Genomic DNA, 26009 nt, shown 5'->3' on the forward strand with positions numbered 1-26009 from the left:
TTACTATTTTACGTATTATAAACTATTAACAAAGGATAAAGCTCTGCGCTCTCTCTCTTATATATACTTATATACTATATGATGACGATTTATTAACGCGCCTACAATTAACAGTAACAGTTGTTTTGAGATTAGTGAGAGAAAGGAGTCCTGCTCTATAACTTTCTTAAGTGAAATTTTAGGCATAAAAATGTTCAGAAGTTTTGTTCAACAAATTGCAGAATTTTTTTTATTTTTATTTTTAATTTTAAATTCAAGCACGAAGTGATGTATGTAAATAGTATTCATATTCTTAATTTGCATTAACGCACGAGTCAATCTGGCCGCGTTTTGTCTGGCCATATGAGTTATGATAAAATCTGCAATAATTTGAATAACGAAATATGCAGACTTTGCTTAGCTTTTCATTAGACATAAAGAAAGACCAGGTGTTGTCGGTTCCCACAAAAACAAAAAACAAAAAAAAACAAAACGCTTTTTATGTTTAACAATTGACCTTTCCAAGAGAATATTTTGAAGTGCATACATATTAGACTAAGACTTAGGAACGATAATATGTAGGTCGGAAGTGTAAAGTGCCCATTTACATACATATATACATCTATGTAATGTAATAAAATTAAAATCACATGTAATGAATTTAAATAACAGATTAAGGGTTTTTTTTGTTTTTGTTGTTGTTGTTGTTGTTGTTGTTGTTGTTGTTGTTTTTTAAACGGAATATTCATGAATCACCGTTTACATATTTAAGCAGGGTAAACGACTTGAAAGTTGTTCTAAGCTTGTTGCAAAAATTAATTCGAAAATTCATTTCACCTTTCATTGAAATGTATGAGAGAAAGAGTTGATATGAAAAAAGTATTAAAGGATAAGAAGAATGACATTTTCTCATAAGAGGCAAACAAGCATTCAAGCAATTTTCTCACTCACATCACCGAAGAACTGCTTATTACATATTCCATTTGTAATAATGATGAAAAAAAAAAAAAAAATAAATAAATAAATAAATAAATAAATAAAATAATAATAACAATAATAATACATTGTATTTGGTCTAGTTTGTGTGTCCGTTTCGTATTCCGTATTCTTTTCAATTTTCGAAATTGTATGAATTATGAAAATTGCACTAAAAGGAAAGCTTTAAATTTTCTTTTTCTAATTGTTTTTTTTTTTTTTTTGTTTTTTCTTATATATATATATATATATATATTTTTTACTTTTAAATGAAGATTTCAAAATTTCCATTTATTACAAGAGATTCCCTTTCGCTTTATTACAAAATTTATTTATTGATTTTGTTATATATTTATCGTATTCTGGTTGTTTTGTTTTTTTTTCCTTTTCTTTTAATAATTCAGTTATATATATTTTATTACATAATTTGAATATTCCCTCTATTCAAAATAATTATTTTTATTTTTTTTCTTTATTGGTTAAAATATTAATTTTCATATTAATTGCTTTAGTATGTTTTACTTATTTGGTATTGCATTTATTATTCATTTATTTTTCTTTAATGAATTCATATAATTAAACATCAAAGATCATGATTCACGTTTTCTGCTTTCTTTTATTAATTATTGCCCGTTATCACTGAACATTCATAAAACTGCTTTAACCGTTGTGAACTTTTTTAAATGACAATTAAATGGTTCTCGCAAAGAGAAATGGAGCAAAAATAAAACATATATATATATATATATATACAACCACACGTATTTGAATGTTTGTATATATGTGTGGACGTATTTTAAAGCAAAAAAGAAAAAAAAAAAATAAAAATAAAAGACAAATACAAAAAAAAGTGTAATTAATACAAAGCGAAAATTGTAATATACATACACACACACACACACACACACACACACACACACACACACACACATACACACACGAACACATCTATATACATACAAAAGTCAAATAAAAACAATAGACAAATGAAGACTAAATGCTTCTTTCCACATACTCTGAATGTATTATTGGTTCAACCGCACTCGGGCGATATAACAATAGCGTGTTATTCCGTAATTTTGTCTTTGATTTGTATAACACTCGTACACAGTGACATACACAGGACATAAAAGAAGAAGAGAAAATATATACGCATATATATATATATATATATATATATATATATATAAAATGAAAACCAAACCAGTCTATTCCAAGTAGTTACTACATATTAAAAGCCTGCGTATGCGCAAAAGTAATTTTTTTCTTTTTCTTATTTCATCTAAATTCACAATTTGAACACAACAACTAACAGTAAAAGCACGTGAGTTAAATTTTCTGGTTTTCCCGAAACAAACTAACAAAAAAAAAATATATATATATATATAAACATATTCTATTCTCTAATGAAACGAATGCTAACAACAATAACAATAACAACTACAATTCCCAATTCTTTATTAATTGTATACGTCATAGGGAAATCTATAGGAATTATATAAAAAACGAATTTGATAAATATTTCCATTAGATTTCCCATTAAAAATCCTGTTAAGGGCAAAAAATGATCAAAATTTTCAATTGGTAAGAAAATTTTAAGATTAACTGGTAACGGGATGATCAGTACCAATTTTAGAAAATATATATATATTCATTTTTTCCACAAACTTGTCTCAATTTTTTTACTATACTTTGGATGCAGTTTATAATTTTTTTTTTTTTTTTTTTTTTTTTTTTTCTCTTAATTTAAATACAGTTAAGACAGAGTTTAAAAAAATTTGAACTATGACCTTTGACATATCGGGATCAATATTAACCTAAAAGGTAAATGCACAGATTTAAGCTGATACATATGTTCCGTAAAATATCTGCTGTATGTGTATTATTACGCCCAAATAAGAACAAGATTTTTGCCGAAATCCTCAATGATATTTGAATCAAATTTCATTCCAATAACTTCAATAACTTCAATAGCCATTAACTTATTATCCGCATGAGTAGCCGATTAGGTAAGATGCATGATTACCAAGCGAGTGTTCGCGTGTTTAGGCGGTAGAGTTTACCTCATTCGTAGTTCTAGGCATCCCCCGTTCTTTCTTTCTTTCTTTCTCGCTATTTCCTCGCTTGTTTCTGACCGTCATCAACGTGACCGTTGGTCATATCAAAAAAAAAAAAAGTGTACTTTTCGTTCCAAATTAAATGAAAACGATGTGCCGAGTGTGGTTTTCTTATATTTGAAGTTGAGTTCAAAAGGAGGCTACTCGGAGGCTGCGTTAAATGAACAAAGCAGCCTAACCTAACAGTTGGAATTAGTTATTCTAATAGGGAATAGCCAATCGTACGTGATTTGAATAATAAAGTTTGTTAATTATTTTCCAAAAATTAAGTAAAAAAAGCTTCAGGCGACCGACTTGAAGTCATATCATATAAAATCTTAAAAAACAAAACACCCATTGTTCCTTATTTCTAATAATTTGAAGCTAAAAAACAAATGATTATAAGATCGATTGTTTATTTATAGAGACACGATATATTATATATTGGTTTTATGGAAACGAAATAATGCGTCACGCATTCTGTTTTTTTTTTTTTTTTTTGCCTAATGGTTTGCTTATGATGTTTGTTGTCGTTTTAGGTAATCGTAATCAATTTTGCGTGAAATCTGTCGTGCTTTCAATATTCAATTTGTTATTTACTACCGAACATATCAGTTATCTGTATGTATTCGCTAGCGGCGAATAGCGAAATAAGTTGCGTTTGTCTGCTCCTTTGATTTCTGTCTGCTTTCTGTTCTTGTAAAAATGATTAGAAAAAAAAATTTTATTTGACTTTGCCTTATATTTTCCATTTCATTGAGGTTATATTAAAGATCTTGTATGTCGGTCTACGAGTGTGCTCGAAAATACCGAAATATGTTTTGTTCCTTTCCGTTTCCTATGAAACATTGCTTGCTGTCTTTAAGTTTTTCTTCTATTCTATTACTATGCTCTCAAGTCTATGCGAATTCCTTTGCATCTTACAATTAAATGTAACACGCGTAACACGCGTGTGTATGTGTCTATAACATATAAAATATTATATATAATGATTATAAGATTTTTATTGTTTTCAATAAAACTTAATATAATAAACGGAAATCTGTGATCTAAAACATTCTCTCTTACTACGGCCATTTGAAAGGTGCATGAAAATCCCCAATCTATGTACATGTAATAGTGTTTGTACGTCATTGGCAAATAAAAAGTGGAAAATTGAATTTGAAAGATATTTTACACAAGTAGTTAAGGACGGACATAGATTCACCTTTGAATAGATTAAAGTTTGTCTGTCCAACAGTCCTATTGATTTCTTATTCTTGTTCAAGCAAGAGATCGAAGAGAACTCTTCACATACATGTTAATGAATATGGGATAGGAACGAACGAGCCATTGAGAACGCTATTGATAGAAACCAAACCACTTTTTCCTATATGGACTGAACTGTAATAGAAATTATGTGTTAACTGTGCTAAGTGAAGTTCCAAAGGTTATCTAATAATGATACGTGACCCATCATAGCATGCTTTTATTTATGATCTTTGCCAATTTCATCTTGATTGTTGTATATCCTAGCAACGATCGGCCTTGGATATTATGTTAGTCAACTGGAAGAGATCCTTGGATGTTATGTTAGTCAAGTGGAAACCCAGCCAAAAGAAAGAACCTTTAAATGAAATTTTTTCCCCTTTTTTACTTGACTATTTGCTCTTCTTATAAATTTTTCGTATTGTGGTTGTTGTGTTTTTTTCCTTGTTTTTCTCTTTCTTTTTCTTAGTTTTTATAAACAAATGTTTTTTATGCAATGTATGTATGGTATACATGTGAATGTTGTTTTTGTTTTTTGCTTATTATTATTTTTTACTTCTTTCAATGAACAATGAGTTTGGTTTTTTTTGTTTTTTTTTTTTTTTTTTTTTTTTAAGGGGCTGAGCATTGGTGATGTGTATTGGATTGATTTTACATCCTGTTCGGTTTTTTTTTGTTTTCTAAACAATAATTTCTTTTCTTTTTTTTTTATGTTCATTTTTATTACACTCTTTTACCCACCCATTTAAAATATTTAACGATAGTTTTATATTTTAATAAGAATTTTTTTTCACTTTTCTTCTTTCATTTATTTATTGACTCTTTTCGTGGTCGTTAGTCACGTTAGCATTTATTTTATTGCCTGATTTTATTATCTTTTTTGTTTTCTTAACCTTTTTCCTCTATTGGAATTTTAATTATATTTACGATATTTATAGATTTAACCGTTTTCAACTTTGTTGTCGTTAAGCTTTATTACAACAAAACGATTGTTCTTGTTTTGTTTCGTTTTTTTTATTTTTTTAGAAAACCGCATAAAACTTAGTCGGTAGTAATTACTACTCACTTTGTTAATTCGTTCAATGGAGAGTTTATATATAATATAATTAACTTCTAGTCAATGAAAAGTTTAAACAATTTCGACAGCAAAGAAATGAAGCTAGAAAGTGCTTAAAAGATTTTACAAAAATTTCATTTTAAGAAATTTTCAAAATATCATTCATTACATAATCAATTTTGTGCTTTACCTTACATAAGCAAAATGTAAGAGCAATTATATTAAGTTGTCCCTACTTGGCATTTCATACATTAATTGGTTGATCGAGCCAGACTCTATCATATCGTTCCTCTATAAATACATATAAGAGACTTTATTGTGTAATGTTTTCTCGAGCCTAAGAATATTAATCTAATGGTCTCATTCAATACGTGTAGGCGTGGGAGGACGTTACAAACTAAGTAAATAAGTAAGCGTAATATAGTTCTCAAGCTCAAAGCGCGATAAATTGATGTTTGAGTCCTAAATGAGTTCAAATAACTGAACAGATTGTCGTTGTTAGCTATTAGGTTTTGATCGTGTTTTCATTTCCCAAAACAGTTAGGTGATTTAAATTGCTTTGATAGGCTTAGATAGCAATAAATGCATATGCAAATGCAAAATGCACTGCGGCTAAGTAAATGCATAACCATTACAGATTCAAATATTGTGCAGCAAAATTAAATCAAAATAATATATAATTCAATAAACAGAATTGATGCTATCTAATGATAATATTTGTAAGTATATTGACAGTAAGAGAAAAACCTCAATAAAAGGTGAAAGTATTCATGAAATCATACGAACAAATTAAAGTATCTTGTATAGATAAATCTGTTTGAATTTAAAGGAGTCGCTAGGATGCTAGCAACGCATCCGTAGAACAGCATCATTAATGGCATGAATTGAACTCGCTGACGGATCGAAGAAATAAAGATTAGTATTATGCATCATAGAAAGTAACCGAAAATAATTCTTAAGATAGTAGTTTGTCTAGTACTCAGGCAAATATGTTGCTTGCATAGTGCCCCACAAATCTACCGGGCAGATTAGATGAGATTATCTGAAGTGAAAAAGAGAAAGATGTTGTACGTTTAATCAATTTTACGATGAAGAAAATCCCCAACATTTCACTCGTTGGTATGCCTTTTCCTCAGTGAACGCGTTAACCTATTTTAATACTTGGAATCTCTAGACAAGAACTTCACCTCAAAATTCCGTAGAACAAAAAGTTGAAGATTTCATTGCAACGATTCGATTACGACAATATCACATTTGTATCGAGACTACATGGAACAATGGCAGTACATAACCGCTTAGTAACATAAGGGTTATAGAAGTCCTTTGACTATATCCTTGCAAAGTCCAGACGCCATTCGCCCCTATTCGATGTATGTTCCGATATCTGAATTACAATTCAGCTGACAATCGCCATTAAAAATATAGATAAAAACAATAATTTTTTTTATACACTTTCGATATGAATTACATATATATATATAAATAGTTTCCCTAAATATAAGGTAAATAATTGCTCCTGTTTCTCAATTATTGTCAAAAAGTATCTCATTATTATTATTATTATTATTGTTATTATTAATTTAGTTAGAGAAATAAATTCAAAGACAAAAGTTTTAAAGCACTAGCATGTAAGGCTATCGGCTTTATTAAAAACTTTACCGAACTTGATATTCGCAACCTGGACCAATGAGTTGCTTATTGCGATTGTTTGTTCTCCATCACTCAGGCGGATAAGGAAAAGAGAAAAACTATCTTAGAATACTGCTTTTTATATTATTATGCCGGTCAACGGGTCACATCCTTAACCAGTGGGCTTGTACGTGATTTGTAAAGAATCACACACATCGAACTACATTTCTATTTTCTGATTTCTTTTAATTATACGTATTTTCTTTTGACCCTTGAACAATACTGAAAAGGACAGCCGGCTCGAATTGATTCAAAATCTGACCGAAGCATTTCCGTAATTCATTGCGAAATTTATATATAGCAATTTTTGCAGTGAGTTTAAGATTTTTTCTCCTAAATGTCAAATTTTTTACTTAATATAGGGGCTACATTTATCACTTGGCTCACTTGCAAGTTGGACGAAATGACACTGATTGCCTTAAAGGTTATCTTCATTTCACGTAACTGAATGAAGGTAGAAAGAAACTTAAACTGCCCTGTGGCAGTTTCTGCGGTAAGCAATACACACACTTACAAAGGCTTTAAACAAACATGCTACGTTGTGTTGAAACGAGAAAGCTCTCTGAAGCAGATAAACCAACATTTCATAGCAATAGTTGTCTGTCTGTCTGTCTGTCTGTCTGTCTTATTAATAATGTAGAGTCTCTTTAATGCGGACATCGTACATTTAGTAGACTTTTAAAGGATTTATTTAAGAACAATTAATGAGGAGTATAACAAATTTTAAAATCGCAATTTAAAACTAAACTTTGAGATTAAATTCGTAGCTCTGAAGAGAGTTTCCTAAATAAGATCCCGACTTGACCGCATAAGGACGCAAATAGATATCGCTAAATCGATTCCGTTACTCAAGCTTTTCGAAAATATATATTTACTTAATGGAGTCGCTTATCTATAGGTACATGTGTGCCATGCGTGTATCTAAACATCATTTAAAAAATCTAATAAAATCGTTACGGTCGGTTTTCCTAACGCACGACAGAAATTTGATATAAAATTATTAAGAACGATAACTGTACAAAAAAGTTTCCAATCGATTAAAAAGTAAAGGATTTGCAAGTGTATATATGTATCCACTTATGCCGCTATATATGTGATATAACACATGTCACGTATAAATATATATATATATATATATTCAAAATGTGCTGACATCTGTAGAAATGAAGAGAAGTGCAATTGGATGAATGTAATGAATGGATCAGCAAACGACAGCAATCTTATTATCGAAGTAATTCGAGCGTAAGATATTTTTTCATATCTTATTTGCATTAAAGTAGTTAAGGCGAATGGAATATTTTCATTGTAACTTTTCGCATGGCTTCCTATCAGCCAGGTAAAGGTAAAGAATGACCCCTTTTTCTTGCGCCATTATTCCATGCCTCTACTCTCCGAATGAAAAAGTGTATATAGGATTTGTCCCAAACATAAACATCAAATGATTAGGATTAATAGGTTCGTTTGTCGTATATTCTTCGAATTCTCAAAAGTTAAAAGAAAATTTCGGTAGATATATACATTTCAAATCTTTGCCAAGGAATTCACTTAGAAAATGATTGATTCTCCTATAATTACGCCTTCAAGTAGTAAAAAATTTATATACATCACATCACTCAATAAGTCTCCGGTCTGTTACAAATACCGTATCATTGTTAACAGACCTATATGATTTCTTGGTTAGTGTCAGCGCCCGTAAACGATACGTGTTAAAATTTCACGACATTATATAACAAGTATAAAATATAATTATAACATATGAGAGACATGAAAAATAGAGCATAATTAAATCTTATGTTGGATACGGGACTATAATGCCATTATATTATATTAAAATAAAATAAAGTTTCAAATATCCCCCCTTCCGCCCCTAAAAAGATATTATTCATCTGGCTTTACTTTTTATTATGAAATAAAATCAAAAAAAAAAAATACACAATTACGCGATAAAGTCAGTGCTCTTAAGGATGCAAATAATAAACGTAATGGAAAAAATTTCATATTTTAGTATATTTTTGAGAGACATGTGGTGTTTTTAATGAAAGGATTAACTTTGTTGTAGTTTTTAAAATTGATGTAGTTAATTAAAAAGCAAATGACTTAGATCGCAATCAATTTTCGTTATGCTTATTGGCTTGAAATGTTAACAATAATTATCCTTGATAAATGAAACAAATTGAAATCTAAAGAAAATCAAATGTTCTCCATTAAGTGTTAGGCAAAAGCAAATAACACATTTCTTTATGTTATTTAAAAATGTCATTAAGAAGGTGTGTGAGTGTGAGTCTCGTTTAAACGTTTTTTCTTTCTTAAAACTTTGGCCTCAAGTAATTTGTAATGATTTTTGATAACATGCAATTAAAAAGGGAAACAACTGAAATAAAAAAAAAATAAATAAATAAATAAAAATGAGAAACAAAAAAAAAAACAATAAAAATTCTACTCTCAAGCAAATGACGTCATAACACGAGTCTTTACAAAAGTTATTGCAGTGGTTTCACTAAAAACGACACCAAACTGTCTACCATTTTGCTGCTCCGAAAATCTGTACAAGATAAACAAAGTTAAGCAAAAGGGAAAGCAAGAGAGAGAACACAGATAAATAGATAGATAGGATAGATAGAGAGAGAGAGAGAAAGAGATAGGGAGTAAAATGTATTATACGTATATGAGTAAAATAGGACCAGAGGAGGCCATGTGTTATATGTGTGTTGTTATTTGAAATTATTTTGGCATTAGCTTTCGGTCTCACACACATACACGCCCTTATGATATCATTTTAGATATAAAAAAAAAAAAAAAATCCAATAAGATAATCAGAATGCAATTTCCTAAAAAATAAAAAACAATTCTAATGAAAGGAGGAAGGAATGAATGGAAAATTCCATTGGCAAACTATTTGAATTTTTTATTTATTTTCCTAAAATAATTACAATTCAGTAAAACCATGTTAAAAATGTACGCATCAATGGCAATCAATGGTCATAAACAAGTGCGTTTTTTTCTGTTTTCTGTTTTCTGTTTCTGTTTTTTTTTATTTTTTTCCTTTTTCGTTTTTCTTTTTATTTTTTTTATTGCATATGCAATGAACCATTAAGTAATTGTATTATACACAAGCATTTGTTGTACACCCGTCATCAGATGAATGAAGACATACATTGATGTTGGTACTCGCTTTGTAATAAGAACATGGTAGGGCATCCCAATAATGACTGATGATGAGTTCGATATCGTTAGATAAACTTTTAAACTTTTTATGGTCTGTAAGGTTAACTGACAGAAGACATATGAGTTCAATATAACGACGAATTATACCCCAACGCCCATTAAATAATGCAGTTACAAATAAAAAATATCTTATAGGCGATGAAATCATGTATGACTTGACATCGTTAGGCAGATTTCATTTCTTTTTTTCTTTTTTTTTTTCCTTTTCTTCTTTAAGTTTACAAAATTCACGTCAACGAACAAACGAATGAATATATATATGTACATATATAATATAATAAAAAGAACTGAACGCAATATTTCCGAGAGACATTATCTTAACAAAAATTTTTGAAACGGTCGCAATGCTCATTGATGCTCAGCCGATTTGTATTCCAAATAAGCGATACATTCGTTTGTCTTAATAAGAGAAGAAAGTTGATTCCATTTTTTCTCTTAAATTTCTTTTGTCCGAATATATGATATCCATTTCCATAGCTATTGAAATAGTTATCAGTGTCTAAATATGAATTGATATAAATATAATAATAATAAGGTCGCATTTTTACCTCAATGTAAGTCTTAGGTTAGCCTCTACCAATCCCGTTATTCTTTTCACTTGTAATATGATTGCGCATCGAAAGCCCTTTATAAATTAGTATCAATTAGTTAGTGTGGATTTCAAAATTGATTTGAGCATATATGTCGTTCAGATTACTCCGCATAAGTTTACCTTTCTTTTTTTTTGAATGGAAATTTAAAATTTTTGAAAGTTCGTTTATTGACTCCTACCGAAAGCCTTTAAAATTGAAGTGAAATCTTTACAAATATAGTGATAATCGCTAATAATTTTTAAGGTGTAAAAAACTAGACACAAGGCTTAGCAACATGCTCGAGCTTGTATTCCTTTATTAATCGGTGTATCGATTGGTAGAATTCTTTAAACAAGAACAATTGGAATCTAAGATTGTATCTCAGTATTGTGTATAGTATTGTATGTAGAACATGTAAAAGAGAAATTACTTTATAATGATGGATGGGCGTGGCTGATGATTTCTAGTTTTATGTAGAAAAAAAGTATAAATTTTTGCTATACCTTTGGTATAGTTTATGTGTAGTAAACAACAATTCGAGAAAGAAGAGTTGTTCTCAGTTTATAATGCCTTACAGGCGTGTCCGTTGACTGATATGCATCTCTTTCAAATTTTTTTTGCAAATTTGGAGGTCATATCTTCATTTATGTGATCGGGAGATTGCTTACCCCAGGCATTATACTAATGGATAGACAGATGAATAGACGGACTTGCTTAGGTGCGCTTTGAATTTGACTCTGGTTAAGAATGTATATACACACATACACAAATACTGTACAATTGAACAGTCGGACAGGTGTATATGCTTAGATGCTTTTTGAATTTGACATTGGTCAAGCATGTGTATCTTGCGGTTAGAGAGTTTTTTTGCCTACTTTGGAAAACAAATGCATTATCAGCCTATGTGATAGAGTAAGTAACTTTGGCCATTTTCAATATCGACCTACATGCGAGAAATTTCAAAATTTTTGCTAAATCTGAAAGTGATATGTACATTTTTGTGACTAGGAGAATGGTTACAGCAGACATTACAATGACGGAGAGACGGAAAAGTGGACGTGTTTAAATCGATTCAGAAGTCGATATTGATTAAAGATTTATGTATTTTAAAGCGTCTGCGAAGCTTTCTTCTCGGTATTGCAAACATTTTCACAAAATGAATATTACGTCATTCTTTGGTAGTGGATATAACAATGAAGTTAATTAAAAAAAAAAAAAAAAAAAAAAAAAAAAAAAAAAGCAATTTTCTTGAGTTTACATACTTTTTCACATCAACATCATATAATTTCATCTGAACATTTACATACCGTACCTTCTGGATAAAGATGTTACAAAACATATAAGCTTTGATTTTGAATCTATCCACATCCTAAAAGCCCTTGCTATAGCTTTTTAAGATTGTAAGCATCTGTTCGGTTCGTTCGATAACTTCCACTGCTGAAGCCGTTATATACCCAATTAGGCTTAACAAAAAAATTAGAGATCGTTCTAAACGATTCACTTTCCAACGTTTACGTGAGTGTCCCAAAAAATATTATTCAAGAGTTCTAGAATCCAAATCTAATGAACTTAATCTGATAAAGAGCGAATTACTTTTTACTTAAAAGCACGGAATGTAAAGCATCGTCATTTATCGTCTGGTCAATGTAGCAAAATTTCAATTTAGTTTATAGAAACTATGTACATTTTTTCTTTTTAAAATTTAGACAAAGGGAATTTTTGTGGTATTTAACTTTCATATCAACAAAGGTTTGTTTTTTTTTTTTTTTTTTTTGTATTATAATTAAAAAAAAAAAAATTTATGTACTTGAGCATGAATGGTTTAAAACGAAGTCATACACATACATATACCTGAAAACATGTACATGCGATATATATATATATATATATATATATATTTGTGTGTAGTTGAAAAAGTTGAATTCCTTTCCAAAAGGCATTGAGAAAAAGGGGAAAATTTCTTAAAATTATTGGACCCTCTCTTAAAAAAAAAAGAAAAAGCAAAAGAAAAAAACAGAAAACGTATTTCTTTCATTTATTACAAACAACAACCGCAATAGATGCTTTTACACGCATACACAAACACAACCACACAAAAAATAAGCTAAATTTTATATAACTATTTTTGTTTTCATTTTGAAAATAAATCTTAAAGAAGCAGTCTTTAAAGAGAGCAATAAAATGGAGCAAAAAAATGTGAGAGCGAGAAAAGCAGCTGAAGGCTGATTAATGAATGAACTATAATTTGATTTGCTTTCAAGTTAATTTTGGATGCGGCCTATATCTGGGAAAATTGTGTTAATTTCTTTTGTTAATTGTGAGATCGAATGCAATTAGTTTTACGGAAAATATCTTTGTTTTTGTGTGACTCGAATGGAGCCGTTTAGCTATTGCAGCCATTTTTAAGCTTAACACGATCACAATTAAGCCCAGTGTATATGGAACGAGTTTTAACTTTTTTTTTTTGTAGTGTGTCTCGCGAATATTTCGAGATGGCGCAAACCTCATGATGAAATTAATCGAATTTCAATTTCATAATTATATTGCCCCTATGCCCCTATTGTAAACAAAACGATCCTGTATTAAGTTGCATGGAGTTTTTTAATACTTTCTACTACAATATATGAGGTACAGCAAAAAAAAAATCAAAAAAATACATAATAACCGTAAAACTATTTGTAAATATATATATATATGTGCTTGCATGAGTAAGGGGGTAGCTTCTATTCATCATACAACGCAGAATACCGAAAGTAAAAAAAATAAGTGTTTGTAATAACGTACAATAAAATGAATCAAAATTTTGTTATGCAAACAATACTAAAGGATAAATTGTATTCGGTTATTTTTTAATCGCAAATAAGCGAACTTGTAGGTCGAGTTAACTGATTTTCTCATTTCAAATTCATTGAAAGGAAAAAAAAATATATATATATTTTTTAAAATTTTAAATACGGGTAGATGGCTAGGCGGACGACCCCTGTTTTTATGCTAGCAAAAATGTTGTATTTAATAGACTTAAAACACGTAGTTTCTTACGTCCATGATATTTGACAAACTTAACATTGACTAATTTTTCAAGTAAATGTAACCTTTATATGCGGATAAATCGTCACTCGCCAGTTTAGAGGACACTAAGAATAGCGTAGCGAACGATTTAAAGATGATGACGATTTATGATGAAATCATTTTTTTGTTAACAACACTAAATGACTAATATAAATGTTTATTCGATTTTTGTTAAAACAAAAAAATGCAAATTGCAAAATTTAGCAAAGCTTTTTGTTTCAATGTCCCTTGATTAAAATAAAATTCACAAAAATTTAGGGCAAAGTTTTGAAATCGTAATCTTCGTTGTGATGAAGCAGAATGAATAGTAAATTGAAAGCTACAATTTTAATCAGATAATCAGTTAATCATCGACAAGAGCCTCATGTACTGCTTATGCGGAGTAAGTATATAAGAGAAAAGCGGGCCAAGATAAATTCTATTTGATTATTGCGTCTTTTATTGTCCTAGGTACATTTCGCCCTGTGCTCGTTATATAAATTATTTATCCAGCTAGCGAAGCAAACTATTAAACAAGCATATACGAGTGCATTCATAAATCAAAGAGAAAAAAAATTTTGTTTTTTTTTTTGTTTTTAAATTTTAGAGTAGTGGAAAAAATCATTATCCACTAACATCCTTAAAACACGACAAAAGTAGATGTAAAAAAAAACAAAAAACAAAAAAAAAAAAAAACATTTGCCAGGCGGTAGAAGAATACACTTCTCTATGTACAAATGCAGTTATATTTGCCTTCTTGCTTACGTAGTTTGCGTTGAATATTATTATCCGAGGTGAGAAGGAAATACTTTGAAAGAAAGAGAGGAAAACTTAAGAGTGCTTAATACATGTAAGCAAAACATTCTTCTTCTATTCAGTAGAACTTGTGCGTACGTATGAACGTGAAAGTATGCTTTCATTTATGTGTATATATATATTCATATACACAGATTTACGTGTGAGTGTGTGTGTGTGTACACGTGTTTATTGCCATCTTATGAATAATATGTTTGTGCTTCAGTCTTTCTGAGATAAACAGATTTTTTTTTCTCTCAAGCTGTTTTTTTTTTTTTTTTTTTTTTTTTTTCTTCTTTTTTGTATATATCAGTGCGTACTACTAATAAGAACCGCAATCGTATTCATAGACAGACATACTGTCTACGGTTATTTTGGTGATAGTGAAAGTTGTTGCCGTTGTTTCGTCTTTCTATGTATTTTGTAATCAAAAGATTTTCTGGGGCAAGGTATGGGTGTAATCTTTTGTAAAAAATATTTCAGCAACAAAAAGACAGGAAAAAGAAAAAAAAAACCAACGTCTTAGTCTTAAGACGAATCTTAGATACCTTTTAGGTTTTCAATTCTTTTATAGTTTCACTCCACTTATCGCATATCTTTTAATAAACACCGAAAACAACATTTTCAATGAATAAGTTATAGCATGTAACTAAAATGTTAGATTAAAATAAACCTTGCAATAATTTTATTATCGTTGTATTAATTCAATAAAAATCATTCATTTTTTTTTTCAAAATTTAACAGTGAATGTAATATTTATCGCAGTTCGGGAACCGTTATGGGCTTCCAAAAATTGAATGATTTCCATTTGTTAATCTTAAGTGGTGGATTAATAGCAATCTGACTTGTAGGAAAAAGATCTGAAGAGCGAGCGAGAGAGAGAGATATAAATGGAGAAAGAGAGAAAAAGAAAGACAGTGAGTCCTATTTTGAATTTCTTAACATATCTGCAGATTCCTACGGGGATTGTTTCATTTGCAACGGTCTTTAACGATTTATTCATATAAGTGAAGTGAGTTGAATAGATTGTGTTAGGAAATGTGACAAATTTTTAATATTCTACGCAAAATAGAGAGATGTCTTTTGAGTTTTGTTACATACGAGCTAAGTTAACTCAGTTAAGAAACATTCCAGACCCTACGAGATCAAAACTCGTTACCTATATATTGCAGTCGTTACTATATATCTATTATCATGATTTATAAAAAATTTTTCGACTATATATTGTGTATACGTTTATCACCCTTTCTTTCTCTACCCCCCTGTGTGTTCCAAATTATGTGATATATTGGTGAATTCTCGAGTTGCGCTTTACGTTGTACATGAATTTTACAGGTTTTTTTTTTCGCCTTGTATACCCATACTACTATAGTATGCTGCGTATGAATGTTTTTCTTATGTTTGCATTAAATAATAAATAGTCATTCATACGCTCCAATAAATTTATTTCTCATTTTACACCATGACACCGTAGAGCATTTCTTTTTCTTTCCACAAAGCAATGCTTGAACGTCATCTTTAGCTTTGTTTAATTTTCGATTGGACCTCGTGTATATTATATATATAAAACACATATGTGCATAAAAACGCAAAAAAATAAAAAAGAAAAAAAAGTGCAAATGGAATTATTAAGTGGAAAAAAGTCGATAAGAGTTAAAGATCTTTTATAACCAGCATGTTAAAGAGAGGCAAGAATATTAATTTTATCCTTTCGCGTGTAGCATTAAAGATGATGGTATAAAAAACATAAAGTATTCTTGATCAAATATGTAATCGATTTAAACTATGCGGTCGTTTTTTTCAAATTATTCGTATTTCTTTTTATTCGTCGGCGCATCATCATCATTTATTCGCCGTTTACATATTAGCCTGTTCGTCTGATTATACCATATATATTTATTCATTTTTATTTAGATATACTTTTTGCTATAAGTTGGCGCAGTTATCGGCTCATTTATTTCTTTCTATCATTACTTATACACATTTATAGAAAATGTATCATCTTCATCTTTATACTAAAAGTATATATCATCAAATATTTGTTACTTTATGTCCGTCTATATTTTCATAAATTCGTTTTTCCATCCAATCCTCTATTCATTTCTTTTTTCTTTTTTTACTTTCGAAATTTCAATGCGTATACAACATTCATAAAGTCTTATTTTCTATATATTCACACACATATATATATATATATATATATATATCCACCTATATACTCGTGTATATAACTATTTATACCTATATATCGATATAATTTTTTATTTATTTATTCGTTCGATTATTCATGCGTTTTTCTATGCCCATCTATACGCTCGTTTATGCGTCATTCTATATATTCATGAATAAGTCGACATAAGAAATCCTCTATACGACGTTAGAGTTTATGCTTTAATGTGCTTGCCTACGCTTCAATCTATACCGTTAAATTTTATACCCTTTTTGTGTAGCGGCCCAATTGTTCTTCTATATTTATGACCATTTATATATATTCTAGTCGCCTATGTTTTATACCGTACATCTATTTCTCTAAATCTCTATCTATACGTCCGTGTTTGCTTTTATCTCTATATCTTTCCACACGACCGGGCATATGTATTCGTTAGTTTATTCATTTGCTTCCCCATCTTGCTCATTATTGCTGTAGCCCATCGTTTATGTGCCTAGTGTGAAAGCAGCTACAAATATCAAAAAATCTTTAATTTTTTTATATATTATTGATTCGAAGTATATGCTCAGTTAATTTGGGTAGATTAAATTTAGAACAAATCCGAGAGTAGCTACAAAATGAAAATATTAACTTGGAGAAAGGAGATCTTGAAATTTTTAAAAACATTCCATTACATATAATCAAAAAATTATTGTAAACAGGTACAGTAATGAAATGCTAGCTAAACGAAAAACAACAAGCAATTGCAATTTTCATAGATTTACCTACGATGTAGGGTAATCAAAATTCGACTTAAAGTAAATACAGTGTTTGTTTTTTTTTTTTTTTAATGTACTTTCTTATTAAAGGCAAACAACGTGAACTAAATGAGCTAATACGTGTATGCACTTGAGAGATTAATGGGATGAAAATGTAATTAATTCAAAGTTTCGATAACTATTGCTTTAAACGATTATAATAAAAAAAAAAAAATAAAAAAAAAAAAAAAAAAATCCTTAAAAATTTTAAAACAAAATTAAAAAGCTAAGAAATTAGCTGAAATTGAGTTTTGATAAGAATACTGAAAATTCGGAAAATATTGAAAATTTTTGAAAATTTTTGCAAAAAGTTTAAAATTTTTTTAAAAAATTCTTCATAAATGCATTATTATCAAGTTCGACTAAAGTCATAGGCCGTACACGATATAAGAGTTAAGGTGGATAATCTCAAATTTAGGCAAAAAATTAAAAATCAAAAAATATTATCGATATAGTTATAAATGAATTTGTTCTGCTCTTTGCTCGGTGTTTAGTTTCGATATATCCCTTAGCAAAAGATTCTTTCATTTCTAACATTCAAAAATACGCAAAGCATTGTCTACAATTGTCTACGGGGAGTAATACAATAATTAGCGAAGAAGCTTTTTCTTAAGAATGTCTACTACGCTACGTTAACGTGATAATTTACTTCTTGGAAGGATCTTCGATTAAAGCTTTACAAGTATCTAAAGTTTTGAAGAGGAATGTTTTCTGAAAAATTATTACTGTACACATAGCAAATAATTATTAAGTTATTTAAAACATTTTACATAATATTTTTACAATATTTAATTAAAATAGTTTAAATTCTTCCCTTATGCGACATTAGTATTAAACAATTCTGAAGTCGTTAATCGACCGTTTCAAGAAAATAGATTAAATTTCTTGTTTTTATTACGCATCTACGGTTTTATGCCCAGAATGAGCATAAACAATTTTTAAATGCTTCGTAGAAAAGACGTAAGTAAATAAAGATATATAAAATAGGGTAAAAGACAAAAAAAAAAAAAACATTCGAAGAAAAGCTGCTAAGACGACTGCATCAATCTTAAACGTATCTTGAATATGAATCATGTTCTGTCAAGTTTTTCGTAAATTGTAGTAAAATGAATAGGAAATCCCGGGACCTTGTGCACGTAAGAATTTTTAAGCGATTTTGTACCAATAAGAAAGGAAAAAAATCTGCTTAAATAGCGTATGTGTCTCATAAAAATTATAATCAATAAGTTCGACGGTTGCGGCCATTGATTCTCGTAATTTTTTGGTACATTAATTTTATCCGATTTAAATTACGATTTGATTATTTTTCATCATGATTACGGATATAAGATGTGCATATAGAAGGTTTTATGTTTATTATTATATTATATCTCTTACAACCTAGTAATCAAGCTGCCAGTTTTCTCTTTACTGTAAATATGATTGTGAAAGAATTATTATGATTTGTAGCATTAATCTAAGAATATATATAACATCTAGAAAGGAATAGATGGACACATATATATGCAGATATATATGGTTTACAAGACTTCTGATGCGTATTTCAATAATTTGCGTATGAGACAACAAATGTACTATCGCTCCGCATTCGTCGGTGGTTAGCATAAAATTGAATTGCTTTTAAATTATGAATAACGTATAGAGAAATCAACATTCGAAATATGTGGTAGCATATTCAAATCAATTAAAACAAAAAGCATAAAAATTGTACCTCTGGGGAAAATAAAACATAATTCTTTTCAACGCAACGAAGCTCTTAAAATCAGTTTAAAGCGAATGTTTCTATATTCATTAATATATATTTATGTATATATATACATATACATATATATAAAATGATTTTTTTATTGAAAGCACTTAATATTTTCAGACAAGTTTTATATATTGATGAGAACTATTTTTGAACTAAAATTATATGATTCAGATTGACTCTAAACTCCGGTAATGTATTTATAAGGAAAACTTAAAAATAAAAGAAAAATAAAAATTGATTTATTTTCATAAACATTTTTTTTTTTTCATTTTTTTTTAATTTTTTCCCATCGTCTCCCGTATCGTTCTTAATTATTTTCCCCTTTCCTACGAAATGAATGTTATTTCGTTTTATATACTCTATGAAGCAGTGAGGCTTCCCGTTCATGTCTAATATTTTACGATTACCTTAGTGTAAAGTAGATGTTTGTTTTATAAAAAAAAATATATACTTTTAAAAAGCAAAATAAATAAATAAATAATTTGAAAAAAAAAAAAAAAATTGATTAAATCAAAAGCAGAAAGGAAAGGATACAAAAAACATTGCTTTATAGATTATGATTGTGGGCAAACTGGAATCGTTTTTCCGAAAAGATATTCTTTCATCATGACTTTTATCATTATTTATATTATTTATAGATTTCAACTTAATTACTGATCTCTCTGCAAGATATTCTATATTTTCTAGGAAATCTTTTTGCAAATTTTTCTTTTAAACTAAGCTTGGCTTGGTGACTTTGTAAAATCTCCACTCATTTTCGAAGTTGAACATTTAAAAATAAGCACAAAAACCAAGAAAACATGAAGCAAGATGCTTAAAGATTCAAACAAATATTATACATATATAAATTTAGTTGATCTTAATGTGAAATAATAACAAAAAGAAAAATGAAAAAGAGTTTAATCATTCAAAACAAATAAATTTCAATCGTTCTCTTCATTCATTAATCAATTCATATCAGATAATTAAATGTTTCTCTTAGTTCCCCCTTAAAGTGGGTAAGAGACTTGTAGACATTCAATCATTATATGTCAATATATATAAAAAATTGGATTGAATGGTATTTTGATCATTTAGGGCGTCCAATCCGATTAATCAAACTAATTCTTACAATGAATTTTCGGATACTTTTGGTATATATTAGCAATAAGTCTATAAATTTTGGCAATTGTAGACATGATTTTGGGCGTATCACAAGTAGTTATGAAAAGCGGACATGATGGCGATAAGACATGTGCCAAGTTTCAGCCGTTTATCCCTGCTCTTACGGTCATCGAATAACAAATAGACAGATGGACGAATGGACGAGAAAACAGCGTGATCTACATTTTTACCCAATCTTCCGTTAATCGAAAATATATAATATATATATATATATATATATATATATATATATATATATACGATTACTTGCCGATGCATATCTTTTCGTAGTGTTACAAATTGATTAAGCAATTTGATATAGTAATTTTAACGATGGCGGTTATAATGCTAAAATTTTATATACTAATCACGTGTAGTTATGGAGATATTTACAATGTGTTTTCATGTTTCTACAACTAAAAATACGTAGCACTTTTCAAGTAAATCTCTTAAGTAATAAACTAATGCGAATAGAAAGTTAAGTAACAAATTTGCTACGCATAAACACACATACGCATACACACACACACACACACACACACACAAACGCACACACAAACGCAGACACACAGATCTATGCATACAATCATAAACACACACTTAGGCCTAAACGCATACACATTTCTACTGCAATATTTAACATACATAGGCCTGGGCAACAAGGAGTAATAATAGCGCATTAAACTTATGCTGCTCTTGCTATGAACTTTAAAGTCCTGACATTATTATCTGAATGAGAAAGAAAGAAAAACAAAAAAAAAAAAAAAAAAAAAAAAAAAAAAAAAAAATAGAAAAACAAATTAAGTTCAGGTAAATTATAAAACTGTGTTAATAACTATGAAATGTTAAGCGTGTGTGTGTGTGTGTGTGTGTGCGATTGTATAATTATGAATATGTATGCAAGTGTTTGAGTATATGTTATTAGATGAAATGCGAAGACTTTTGTTTAGTTTAGTTCGAAAAGCCAGGCAGAACGCATATATATGTTATGTTAAGTTTTCCATGCATGCATGTATGTATGTATGTATATATATATGTATGTATGGATGTATGTATGTATGTATGTGTATAATCTATGTCATGTGGTGATTTTTAATAATTAATAAACCTTCTTTCCTAACAATAACATATATAAAAAGGCAATAGAGATGAGGGAGTAGCATAGAGACACAGCATAACACACAACGAAAACCAGAATATGCAGAAACGAACCAAAAAGACGGCTTTTTTTTTTTTTCTTTTTTTTTTACTTTGCCACCATTTAAAAGCAACTACGTTTCATTAGAAGTTTTTATTAACAACAATAATAATAATAATAATAATAATACTGAAAGAAAAAGGAGAAAAAAAAGAAGAGAGAGAAAACGATTTTTTTTTTTTTTTATTGTTAGCAGAAACTCACACATGGGCAGGCTTATAGAGTTAATCCTAACCATCTAATGGAGGCATTAAAGTAAGAATTTCTTTTCTTTCTTTTTTTTTTTTTTAATTTACATTTATTTCCTTCACAATACACAAGTGATATATAATGAGACACTATTTGTTTTTGGGGTATAAATATTAAATACTATTTTGCATAATTATTTTTGATTTTTTTCCTTTTTTTTTTTTTTCTTTTTTTCTTTGCTTTTTAATAGAAACGATTACTTTTTATTTTAAAGCTTCTCTTTACTACAACTAGAATTTTCTTAGAATTTCTTTATTGATATATAGGAAATACTTTTCGAATAAAAAAAAAAAAAAAAATTTTTATTTTAATATATTTAGTTGCTTTTGTTTGTTTGTTTTTTTTTTTTTTTATTATGTTTTATTTCATTTTATTCATTTTTTAATTTAATGTTAGATTAAGTTTATTAGAGCCGCCTAACGTACGAAGTATGTTTTGCTACTAAAGTACACAACACTGCACTTGCACCGCTTAACCAAACTGCAATCAAAATCAACACTCATACATTTATACATCGTAAACATATAAACAGTATAGAATGTGATAAAATGAATAAAAAAAAAAAAAACATAAAAGATACCAAAAAACATAAATGAAAGTAGAGGCAAAAAGGAGAAAACCATGCTTTAATATTATCGTATAATAGGTTAAAAGAAAGCTGAAAACTACTACTACAACATTAAAAAAATGTCCTACGATAATACACACAACCAAACACGCACTTGTACGTACGATATAGAATATAGTTTTACATAACATAGTATTTATCCATATAAGAAAACGAAAGAGTTAGGACCCCGAGTGCATTAATATGTGTAAGAAATGAAAGATGAATAATAAAAAAAGAAAAAAGAAAAAAAAAAAAAAAGAGAGCGCCACAGAGCGGGAGACGAAAAAGAGAGCATTACAAGAACTCTCAAAGTTTTTGATAAGTGTGTCAACAACAATCGATGTTTTTACCACTCAGCTGTTGTAACATTTCTGTACCGCAACAGAATTCTTTCAATTTAAAGCTCCTGTTAAATAACAAAGAACAACTACTGGAAAAGCTACATTTGCTCTGCGAAAGATTGACTGAACTGAACTAAATATGAGCAAATCAATCAATGAAATAAACGCTTTTATCATTCACTTATTACTCCTTTCAAATTGAGTTCCGTTTGGGATTTGCTTCGTTTTTTTGAACGTTTAAAAAGAGCAAGCTTGCATTCTATATAGGCAAAGAGAGAGCGAGTACGTAGATATAGATGAATCACTGTTAATGTGACAGTGTGCAGGAAAAACTTGACTAGGACGTTGAAGGGACGATAAGAGAATAAGAGATAATTTGTATTAAGCAGAGAACAGATCTTAATAGATTTTAACATTCATTTGTTCATATGTTAGGAACCGCTTTTCGTTTCTTACTATATCTTACACACACTAAACAAGAAATATGCCGCACGTGTTGTAGTTATAGTCGAAGTTTCGCATCTGTGTTTGCTTTTTTTTTGTTTTTTTTTTTGTTTTTGGATCATTTGTAAATGTTGATGTTTCTTTTTTACATAGAGCAAAAGTTTAATTCAACATTCAACTATTAATTACCAATAAATTCTGATTATCTCCGATGAAATAGTTATATCCCGCCTCACTTGCCATGCAACGGTATATTAAATTTGTGTGAATGTATATGGCACCCAGAAGGAAATACTTGAGCTAGAGACTCCTGTATCCAAGATTGCTTGTCCGTCTGTCCGTCTTATATTCTTATGTTCAACTTATAAGTCAGAATCTTTGAGATATTTAGATGAATGTCTATCTGTCTGTGCATAGTAATAAAATTAGGAGAATATTCAAAATAATTTGAAAGACTAGATTGAAATTCTCTATGAGTTTTATGCTGCAAGCTTGTAGAGAGCCTTTACCGAAAAAGCTTTTTTTTATTAGGGAAAACCTTAACAACCAGGCTGACCGGTGCAACAAAAGTTAATAACATTTTTTCCGCCTATTTGTCTGTTTGCAAAGTTACTATCGTCACACTTTTGAACTGAATACATTATTTACAAGCTAAATCTTAGTTTCGAGACATTCCATCCATACATTATATTATATATAGGGATTATAATCGGCAATGCTTGTTAGTATTGAAAAAATATCAAGTTCTTTTACAAAACTTTTACTTTTTTATTTCCTAATGGATTTTACGATAGATAAATGATAAAACACATACGGATCGAACTTTGTCTTCTTTTATAATTTTGCCTTAATTTCGTCTAATATTTATATTTTATTTTTCATGCTTCATTATTTTCTCATTAACTTTATGTTATGTTCTCATTAAGCAATACGCTATAAATGTAGATATCAACGGAAGAAAGCTCAAGTTTTGTTAATAGAAATTCTGTTACTTTACATTCTTATCAAATGCTACGCAACTTTCTATTCTATGGTAATCAAATAGAATTGTGCTTAAAAGATTTGAAAAAAAAGCTTTCAAAAGCTTTAAGCATCATAGACTTATTTTGTAAATTAAGCTTTAACAAACGTTTTCAAAGTTTCATTACGATTTCAATTAAAAAGAGTAACTGCAGGAACAATTTAACAATAAGAAACTACGCTCACGAAAGAGCTTTGAACTTTTCAAAACGGATAATATCTTAATAGCTTCATTTGTCGGTAATGAGCGATCATGTATAGCATTATTAAGTAAATTCCTTGCAAAACAGCTCAGCGGAGGAGACTTCGCAAAGGAGGATGCGAAGGTTGATTCGAAAATTGTCCAAAGACGGGCTTATACAAGCCAATGCCGGCAGCCGGAACTAATATATCGTTGCAGCTTCTCTCGGTCAGATGACAACCATAACTGTCAAGACTTGACTTGAGTTTTCACAACTGATTGCAGTAGACTTGTTAATGCTTCAAAAAATGAAGACAATAATGAGATCTCAACTGAATATCTGCAATGTATAAAGGAATGAGTGGCAGTCTGGACACCGTATACGATTTAATAAAATTTTGCGGACTTTTCATAGAAATAAAGTGGACTACGTGGCTCGATTTGAAATTATGAATAGACGCAAAGCTAATCGCTTTGATTCTGTAATTCGACAGCTGCGTGAACAATTGGGATCAGTTGCGCCGTCTTAAAACAGAACAAATAATGTTCAAAGTCATCAAAGAAGAAAAACATCTTCAGGCGAATAAAACAATAATGACTCCTTTGCTTGAATTGTGTTAAAAAATGTTGAAGAAAACAATAATTTATTATCAAGACATGAAATGTTAAATTGGCGGAATTTTACTAGATATGATTAGACCACTTTTCACCATATTCATTAAACCTGATTTTTTTTTTTTGATTCACTCAACGTGATTTTAATTTATTGTTTTTTTTTTTAAATTTTGGTGTTTTTTTTTTTTTTCTTTTCAAACTATAACCTTAAAGCATCTATAAGATGGAATAAATAATTTATGAAATCATTGCAAGAAAACTTAAAACAAAATACTGCGAAGGAAACGAATAGTTGAAGTCTTCAACTGATGTTAGGTTTATTCGGTCGGTTCGCTTTTCCCCTTATTGCTAGAGTTGTTAGCTCGTGCAAATTGCGGAAACAAATTATGAATTAAGAATTTTTCCCAAGCTCTTAATAAACTCGAAGTATATTACATTTATCGATAACTTGGGAAATCTTCAAAATATTTCCAAATATCTATATACGCGAAGGCAAATACTTGAAGCAGCCATCCAGCTTCGTTTATAAAAAATGCAGCAGAAAAAGTCATCCAAGTAATTTTTATATTACAAGAGATAGATAGATAGATAGATAGATAGATAGATAGATAGATAGAGAGAAAGAGAGAGAGAGAGAGAGAGAAGCAAGTGTTAGTCGGACGTGACAAGGCCCAGATTATGCAGTGAATGCACTAAAACCTCCCAGTCTTCTTTTAAGTTTTTAGTTCCGATCGCCAAAAGCGTTGACATGATGCGGCACACAATATTTTTTCTATTCATAAATCCTGAAGGTTTTTTTCCATT

The 26009-nt window shown here is 29.3% G+C and overlaps 1 protein-coding gene across 16 annotated transcripts in view; it reads right to left on the reverse strand.

Moving 5' to 3' along the window:
• The window catches only part of LOC119638007 (potassium voltage-gated channel protein Shaker), a 319681-nt gene that overhangs the window by 148450 nt on the left and 145222 nt on the right, over window positions 1–26009 (reverse strand). Inside the window, exon 1 of one of the 16 annotated variants that reach the window (XM_038034581.1) lies at window positions 21950–22859. The exons of 14 other annotated variants lie outside the window; for them this stretch is intronic. The gene's annotated coding sequence lies outside the window, so the exon portion shown is untranslated. Of the gene's footprint in view, window positions 1–21949; window positions 22860–26009 lie in introns of those variants that run through there. One more of the 16 variants, XM_038034589.1, reaches the window with a different exon arrangement.

Source organism: Glossina fuscipes, unplaced genomic scaffold, assembly GCF_014805625.2.
Source record: "Glossina fuscipes isolate IAEA_lab_2018 unplaced genomic scaffold, Yale_Gfus_2 0, whole genome shotgun sequence".
Classification (NCBI taxonomy): domain Eukaryota; kingdom Metazoa; phylum Arthropoda; class Insecta; order Diptera; family Glossinidae; genus Glossina; species Glossina fuscipes.